This window comes from Sorex fumeus, unplaced genomic scaffold (assembly GCF_029834395.1).
Source record: "Sorex fumeus unplaced genomic scaffold, SorFum_2.1 ptg000063l, whole genome shotgun sequence".
NCBI classification, from domain to species: domain Eukaryota; kingdom Metazoa; phylum Chordata; class Mammalia; order Eulipotyphla; family Soricidae; genus Sorex; species Sorex fumeus.
Window position 1 is genome coordinate 72,544,435 of NW_026606120.1, and position 9,381 is coordinate 72,553,815.

A 9,381-nucleotide genomic window follows, 5' to 3' on the forward strand; every position below is an offset into this window, starting at 1 on the left:
AAAAAAACAGAGAGAAAAACTATTTTGCTTCATTTTAAAAATAAATACAAGCCAAAGCAATAGTACAACGGGTAGGACATTTGCCTTGCATGCAGGGAACCCAGGTTCAATCCTCAGCGTCCCATATAGTCTCCCTGAGCACACCAGGAGTAATTTCTGAGTGAAAAGCCAGAATTAAGTCCTGAGCACCACTGGCACAAAACCAAAAATAAATGAATAGATAAATAAATAAATAAATAACAAATACTGGGGCCTTAGAGATAGTAAAAGGGCTAAGATATTTGCCTTACGTGTGGTTCCATTTAATCTATGGTACCTCATATGGTTCCTTAAGCACTGCCAGGAGAGATCCCTGAGCACAATCAGGAGCAAGCCCTGAGCACTGCTGGGGCTTTTTTTTTTTTTGGCTTTTTGGGTCACAACCCGACGGTGCTCAGGGGTTACTTCTGGCTCTGCACTCAGGAATCACTCCTGGCGGTGCTCAGGGGACCATATGGGATGCTAGGAATCAAACCCGGGTTGGCTGTGCAAGGCAAATGCCCTACCCGCTGTGCTATTGCTCCAGCCCTGGGTGTGGCTTTAAATAAGCAAATAAATAAATAAAAATGAAAATGGAATCTGTGTTTAAGTTAGACCCAAACTCAGGATCATGGACTCCTTTATTGGTCTTCTTTGAATCTATGTGACTCTAGGGTTTTTAACAATTTCCTGTGGAAACATATAGCCCACATTTCCACAGGATAAAAAATGAGCAGCTGGAGAGAGTGCAGTGGGTAGGATGCTTTCCTTGCTCGCAATCGACCTGGGTTCCATCCTCAGCATCCATATGATCCCCCATGCACCACCAGGAGTAATTCTGAAATGCAGATACATAAATAACCCCTGAGTATCGCTGGGTATTGCCCCCTCAAAAAAAGCCAAAAATAGTGAGAAGGACATGTATAAGAAGGACATATATAAGCCCAAAAGGATAATACTGTCCATTTCCTGCAGTACCCTCAGGAATATGGGACTAGAAGAAGTTGGTTCGAGTCCAGAAAACCCAGACTGCAAGTACTGTCCATAAATAACTGGGCTGAGGGTAATGGAATCTGGGGTGGGGCGAGGAAACCTGACTTCTGCCACGATAGGGCCCTGACTCACCCTGGGATAATGGCCGGGCACTTCCTGGCTCCCGGTCCCAGCCTCCAGCCTTCTCTCCCCAGCCCCTTCCTTTGCATAAATCTAATCCATTCAAGGTCTGATTCTTTCCTGAGAATCAGTCACCACAGTGTCTAAAAGGCCAGCTGGAAAGAGACCATCTCTTAGGGTCGCAATATGAGATGATTTGGTTCAGGTCATAACTAGCGTGACCAAGACTGTCAACTTTGGTTTGGGTGGGACACTGCAGGGTGGGGGTGAGGGGGGAGCTCCAAGGCGGGGAATGGCATAAATTGGTAGTCTCTGTTCTGATCCTCTTCTGTTTTCTGGGATGACACTGTGTGCTGCTAACAAAAGCCTCTGGAGGGATATTTGGGTGATAACTGGGTAACACCCAACTAGGTCAGGGGAATGAGTCAGGCTCAAGGACTCGATACCAACCTCTCCCACTCCTGCCTGGAAACCTCTGGGGTGACACAGAGATGAGAGAGGCGCAGAGGGGTGGGGAGGCCTCACACCGCCTGCCCTGGGGCCTCTGGCTGCGGTTTCACCCTGGTTTGCCCTGCAGCTGTAACGTGTCTGCTGACACACAGGCCCCAACATGCTTGCCCTCCCCCTCTCCCCAACCTCAGCCCTGTCTCAGAAGCAGAGAGCACATTCCACCCCAGAAGTGCATGGAGAGCTGAGAGGGGACGGGAAGGGGACACCCAGGTGGCGGCGCGGTGGCGACACTAGAGAAAATAGGAGCAAAGGACAAGGGACCTTTTGTCTAGGGAGGTGAGTAGGAAGCATAAACGAAACTCAGCTCCAAGGAAACCAAGATAAGAAAAGAGCAGAGGTGGATGTGTGTGCACTTCAGGTGTGAGGCCCTGGGTTCGATCCTGGCACGAACGGAAAAAGAAAAGGAAGAGAGGGTATGGCTGGGCTGAGGGCATGAGGGCAAGACTGAGGGCTAAGCTGAGGAGCACCTCAGAGAGCTAAGAAACCCGCAATGCTCCAGGACAAAATGACAAATACATTCACTGCAAACCAGATTTGAACCCTGACACAACAGGATCCCCTGAGCACTTCCAGGGTGGCCCGGGTGGACCCCAGCACCCATGGCAGGGCCAGAGTATGGGTCTGTTCAGTCTGGTTGACCAAATATCACTGGGAGTAGTGCTGAGTCTCCTGAGCATTGCTTGGAAATCCACACCTCCCACTTTCAAAAGAGTCACAATTCTTTTTTTCTTTTTGTGTTGGGGGTTTCACCTGGCTGTGCTCAGGACTTCCTCCTGGCTCTGTTCTTAGGATCTCTCCTAGCAAACTCAGGGGTATATGGGGCTCTGGGAATCGAACTGTGTCAGCCACGTGCAAGGAAAGTTTGGACCTACTCTGCTATCTATCCAGCTGACTTTTCAGCGTTAGTCAATCCAGCTCTTTCTTCAACACCAGGCCCTATGTGTGGCAATTCTTAGAACTTCCTCCACTGCTAAGCCCTGTTAAGGCACCTTCTGTCACAGGTTTCTATATATGACTTCATAGTAAAGGCTACAACAACAGGTAAACTTTATCCCCATTTCACAGATGGGCACATTGAAATTCAGAGGATTGAAGCAATTTGTCCATTGGAACTAGTGGAGTTAGGTCCAAATATCAGAGCTCATAGGTTCTACCCTATCAAACTGCTTCAGTTGGTTGGTTGTTTGGTTGTTTGGTTGTTTTTTTTTTTTTCTGGGGTAGGAAGTGGTTGCTACAAGTCTGGTCTCCTACGTGCAAAGCTTGTGTGCTATCTCTGAGCCATACCCCCTTTCCTAAACTGCCTTTCATTTGAAGTCAAATAAAATAAAATGATGTCAAGTACTTAACCTTCTCAAAGTACAGGAAGGAGCAGACCAGTGAAGGAACAATGAATGGAGAGCTCTAAATCTCTGAATGTAGAAACTTTAAAATTCAGGAATTGTTGGGTTTGCAGAAACCTCCAGTCTCAGATGCTAGTGCAGCCTTGGTACCCTCTAGTGGAAGTTTTCTGCATGCACACAGTTTCAACCCCAAAGAGCTGGGAGGGAAGATGCACTGAGCCACTAGAGAGCATCTCAAAAGACAATTGGCTAGGGGCCAGGGATGTGGCTCAGTGCTAAGGCACATGCCTTGTATGTGGGAAGCCCTGGGCTCAAACCTCTGCACAAGAAAGAAGGAAAGAAGGAAGGAAGAAAGAAAAGAAGGAAAGAAGGAAGAAGGAAGGCAGGAAGGCAGGAGGAAGGAAGGAAGGAAGGAAGGAAGGAAGGAAGGAAGGAAGGAAGGAAGGAAGGAGAGGGGGGAGGGAGGGAGAGAGGGAGGGAGGGAGGGAGGAAGGAAGGAAGGAAGGAAGGAAGGAAGGAAGGAGGGAAGGAGAGAGGGAGGGAGGGAGAGAAGGAGGGAGAGAGGGAGGAAGGGAGGGAGGGAGGAAGGAAGGAAGGAAGGAAGGAAGGAAGGAAGGAGAGGGGGGAGGGAGGGAGAGAGGGAAGGAGGAAGGAAGGAAGGAAGGAAGGAAGGAAGGAAGGAAGGAAGGAAGGAGAGAGGGAGGGAGGGAGGGAGGGAGGGAAGGAAGGAGGGAGAGAGGGAGGAAGGGAGGGAGGAAGGAAGGAAGGAAGGAAGGAAGGAAGGAAGGAAGGAAGGAAGGAGAGAGGGAGGGAGGGAGGGAAGGAGGGAGAGAGGGAGGAAGGGAGGGAGGGAGGGAGGAAGGAAGGAAGGAAGGAAGGAAGGAAGGAAGGAAGGGAGGGAGGGAGGGAGGGAGGGAGGGGTTCAGCTGGGAAATAACTGTTTTTATGCTAGGGTTCAGAGGGGGAAAAGGACTATAGACAAGAGAGTAGGTGTAATAAGCACTGACTCACAAGAAGCCCTCCAGGGGCCCAGGACTTTGTGTCTTATTAATAAAAATCTCAGAGGCTGAAGCAATGGCACAGCTGGTAGGGAGTTTGCCTTGCACGTGGCCAAAACGGGTTCAATTCCCAGCATCCCGTATGGTTCCCCAAGCACCGCCAGGAGTAATTCCTGAGTGCATGAGCCAGGAGTAATCCCTGTGCATTGTCGGGTGTGACCCAAAAAGCAAAAAATAAAAAAATTAAAATCTCAGCATATGTCACATAGAACAGTAGATATTGGGTATTCTCTTTAGAGTATAACTATTTTGTTTGTTTTGAGGCCACACTTGGTGATGCTCGGGGATTACTTCTGGCTCTGTACTCAGGAATCATTCCTGGAGAGTTCAGGGGGACCATATGGGATGCCAGAGGTCGAACCCAAGTCAGTCATATATAAGGCAAGGGCCTTACCCATTGTACTATCTCTTCAGCCCCCTAGAGGGTGACTTTCTTTTTTGTAGAAAAAAAATTACTGATAGAAAATGAGAAATGTCTTGCCTAAAATCCCAGAGTAAGTCAGTGTCAACAGTAGTGGGACTGGACCCCCGTCTCCTGCCTTCCAATCAACAGCTTCTGCCACTTCCCTGTGTGTCACACTTCCCTATCTGTGGGCTGATTCATTTCCACCAAAAGTTTATCTGCATATGAAGACACAAGGTTGTAGGTATAATCAGACAATTTCCCTTCATCTGTCTACATCCATAAACTCTTTATTGCAGGCATTTATTGACTTCCTACTGCTCCCTGCTCTACAAGTTTACAGACCCTTATATATCCCAGAATATGAGAACAGACTTTATTTTTGGTTTTGTTTTCCAGTTTTGAACCACACCCAGCAGTGCTCAGGGTTAACTCCTGGCTCTGCTCATTGATTACTCCTGGGAGTGCTCGTGGGACCATGTACAGTGCTGGAGAGGGAGCAGGACCCTCTGTGCTCTTGGCTGCTCCTGCATCCTTCCCCATTGCCAGCACCAGAGTTTCCTTCTGTCTCGCTCCTCCTGCAGCATTAATCCCTGGGAACGAAAGTGGGTTAGACACAGATTACTCTGATCCAGGGGCTTTGCTCTCTCCTTCCTAAAAGCAGCTGGGGTGGGGACAGGACAGGGGTAGTCACAAATAGCCTGACATTCCCTTTTCAGATTACTGCCTGGGGTAGACATCTGGGCGTGAAAGTGGAAGGAGAGAGGAGGGATTAATTCTCAACCTAACTTCAACAGTGGGCTGCTTGGGCTTCTTTTCTGAATGAGCCAGAACAAGCGATAGATCTCCCGAGGCACCCTGAGAAATAAAGAGATTGATGGGTTAGAGAGATAGCAGAGTGGATGAGACACTTGCCTTGCACACAGTCAGCCCAGGTTAGATACCCAGCACACATATATATCTCTGAGCAAAGAGCTAGAAGTAAGCCCTCAGTACTGCTAAGTGTGGCCAAAGAACCAAAATATATTTAAAGGGGGCCAGAAAAAAAATTAATTAATTATAAATAAATAAATAAAGGGAACCAGAGCAACAGTAAAGTGGATAGGGTGTTTGTTTGCCTTGCAGGTGACCAACCATGTGGTTCAATCCCCGTCATTCAATATGGTCCCCTGACCACCTCCAAGAGTAATTCCTGAGTTCAGATCCAGGAGTAAACCCTTGAGCATCAACAGGTGTGAACATATATATATATATACACACACACACACACACACACATATATATATAGAGAGAAAGAGAAATAGAGGAGAGAGAGATAAGGAAGAAAGAAAAAGAAAAAAGTTGAGGCAGAAGGTGAGAGGTAGAGGCAAATGCCTTTGTTGTCAGCAGCAGAGATGACCAAAGGAACAAATGATAAAGAAAAGCAGTTTGGAGAGAAAAGGGGCTGAAAAGAGAGTACAGCAGGTATAAGCACTTGCCTTGCATGTGGCCAACCCAGGTTCAACCCCCAGCACCCCAAATGGTCCCAAAGCCTGTCAGGAGTAATTTATGAGCTCAGAGCCAGGAGTAACCCCTGAATATCATGTGCCCCCACCTCACTATAAAAAAAGAAAAGAAAAGAAAAGAAAAAAAGAGAAGGAATCTGTGCCATAGGAGTAAGGACCACAGCTACTGCAGCAGAAAGAACTGCTCTCTAGGGAAGAAAGCTGCAAAAGACTTCCCGAGGATTTACAGTTCATGTTCAGGAGAGAGGTTTCTTTTCTGTGCTCAGGGAAAAGACTTTTTTTTTAAGGGGGCATACCTTGCTGTGCTAAGTGCTTACTCCTGGCTCTATGCTCAGGGATTACTCTTGGCAGGGTTTGAGGGACAATGTGGGATGCCAGGGGTCAGCTGCATGCTAGGTAAGCTCCCTACCCACTGTTCTATCACTCCATCCCCCTGGTCTCTTATCTTACAAACATTCTGGTAGGGGGTACCCTGAGATCAGGATACAATCTGTGTCCAGCACAAAGGGTTGCACTGATCACAAATCTGGTAGTGTCTTGTTATGCCTCACAGGGTTATTCTGAGACACAGTGGGAATCTATGTAGTAATTGATTGAACTGGGCCAGGGAGATAGTACAGAGGGTTAAGACGCTTGCCTGCATACAGCTGGATGCAGTTCCATCTCAGATCATATATAGTCTCCCAACACTGCCAGGAGTTAGCCCTGAGCACTTCCAGTTATGGCCCACTCTTCAAAAAATAAAATTAGGAGTTAAAAACAATTCTGTGAGTTAGGTACTTCATTACCACCCTTTCAAATGGCACTAGGGCACTAAGTGGGAGACAGACAATCAACTCTTGGAGTGGCAAAGAGACTGTTAGCATTGCTACCTCAAGACAAGTTGAAAACATTTCTTAGAAAGGCAGAATTATTGGTTTCCTCTATGTCATCTTTTTTAATTTGTTTTTGTTTTGGGGGCAGTGCTCAGGGATTACTCCTGGATCTGCACTCAGGAATTATTGCTGGTGGAGCATGGAGGCTATATGAGTTGCCGGGAAATGAATCTAGGTCAGCCACATGCAAGACACATGTCCTAACTACCTGCTATACTATCGCTGCGTCCCCATCTTCTAGGTCATCTTATCTTGGACAAACCACTTCTTTTGCTCTTTATGTTCTCACCCCAGGGGAGGGAGGGGCAATATAACCATGTGACAAGCCTACCATTACTTCAATCCAAGTATCATATTGTTTATTGTAATCTATAAATAGATTGTAAACCCATTCTTTCCGTTCTCCAAAAGGACTCCTTGTTCCAATCAATAGCACTTCACCTAGATTACTAGGCAAAATTTCAGAAGTTCCAATCTTTGATATCATCTGACTCTGGGAGTGGAGGGAAAGGCAAGCCCATGGTCCCTGCTCACAGGACATGCCATTCTCTTTGACTCTAGCAAGTTCAAAAGGATAACAAGGGCTTCTGGGACCTTGAGTGTTTGGAAAGACCAGTAATCAACTTTGTCCCTCTGTCTCACTCTATGGGGTCCTGCTATGTGCTTATTTAATAAATATCTGGGTGCTTACTATGTGCATGACTGTTCTTCCCAAAACTGAATCCCTAATTACTTATTCCTTTCTCTAATTGCATGAAGAGTTTCTTCTCTTGCTCTTGTTTTGCTTTTGTGAACTCATAGAGTTGTAAGAGTAAAGAAATATCCTTTTGGGAGATCGGAGATTGCTTACTGGGTCAAGCGATCAACTTGAGCCAATGTGTGGGAGGCATGCATTTGGACCTTGGCACAGCATGGGTCCCTAAGCACTGCTAGGAGTGAACCCCAAGCACAGAAACAGGAATAGCCAGGTGTGCCAACCCCCTCAAAAAATATATAGATGTAGATATAGATATAGATATAGATATAGATATAGATATAGATGTATCCTTTGGGAATTACTTGTCCAGCAAACAGCTCCCATTTTTCCCTGGAGTTAAAAAGTTAGGACAATAAAAAGAATTTTCCAAAGGAGAAAATTATTTTAAATGTCCATTTATAACTCATCTCATAATAAGTTACAACGGTGGACCAGACAGATAGTACAGTGGGTTGGGCGTTTGCCTTGCAAGTAGTCAACCTGGGTTTGATCCCCTAACACAATATATGGTTCCCTGAGCATTGCCAGGAGAGATCCCTGAGCACCGCTAGGTGTGGCCCAAAAAAAATAAAAAATAAAATAAAATTCAAGTGACTTCTTTAATTACTTCATCCAGGCTGATATGGACCACATTTGCATTCCTTAAGATGCTGATCAGAAGCAGGCAGAAATGACCTGGGATATTAGCTAATGTAAAAAGAGGCCAGTAAAATTCAACAGTGAGCAGATAATCCCAGACAGACTATACGAATGTTCTATATTAATCAATAACCACTCAGAATGAAGTGGGGGTTCTTCACTTGGGTGGGGAGACCAATAAAATGGACTTTTTTTTTGCTTTTTGGGTCAGACCCAGCGATGCACAGGGGTTACTCCTGGCTCTACACTCAGGAATTACTCCTGGCGATGCTCAGGGGACCATATGGGATGCTGGGAATCGCACCCGGGTCAGCCGTGTGCAAGGCAAACGCCTGACCAGTTGTGCTATCGCTCCAGCCCCAAAATGGAATTATATTTTTACTTTTTTTTTTTTTTTTTTTTTTTTTTGCTTTTTGGGTCACACCTGGCGATGCTCAGGGGTTACTCCTGGCTCGTGCACTCAGGAATTGCTCCTGGCGGTGCTCAGGGGACCATATGGGGTGCTGGGAATCGAACCTGTGTCAGTCATGTTGGCTGCGTGCAAGGCAAACGCCCTACCCGCTGTGCTATCACTCCAGCCCCCGGAATTATATTTTTAAAATGAACTTATATTTTTATTTTCTGGGACACAGACCATATTGTTAAGATACCGCTGGTGGCTGGGGACGTGCCTCAGTAGTAGAATGTTTGCCTGTACTATCTCTGTTGCCCAATAGTATATGTCATTAATGCATACACACAGCACCTAATTTCACATCACTGTCAGGGTGAGGTGCATAGCAAGGATCAATATATACTATTTATTAGTGTGGCTAGTATTTACTGGGGAATTTATATCCTTAAAGTATTTATAATATGTATTTACAGGCAAGATTCAAGACTATACATGTGATTCCTAACTTTGAAGTAATTTCTCTTTCCTTTGCCAGTCCCTAGCATTATCTGAACCTTTGTAGTCCATCTGAACCTAAGACTATATTTTCTTACAGTCTTTTAACTCCTGTAGCGTGGCACAACCTCTCTCGCAGCAAAATATTGAAGTTAAGACTGAGTCGGTAGGCTGGAGTGATAGTACAGTGGGTAAGGTGTTTGCCTTGCATATGGCCAATCCAGGTTTGATCTCCAACATCCTATATGGTCCCCTGAACCTGTCAGGAATGATG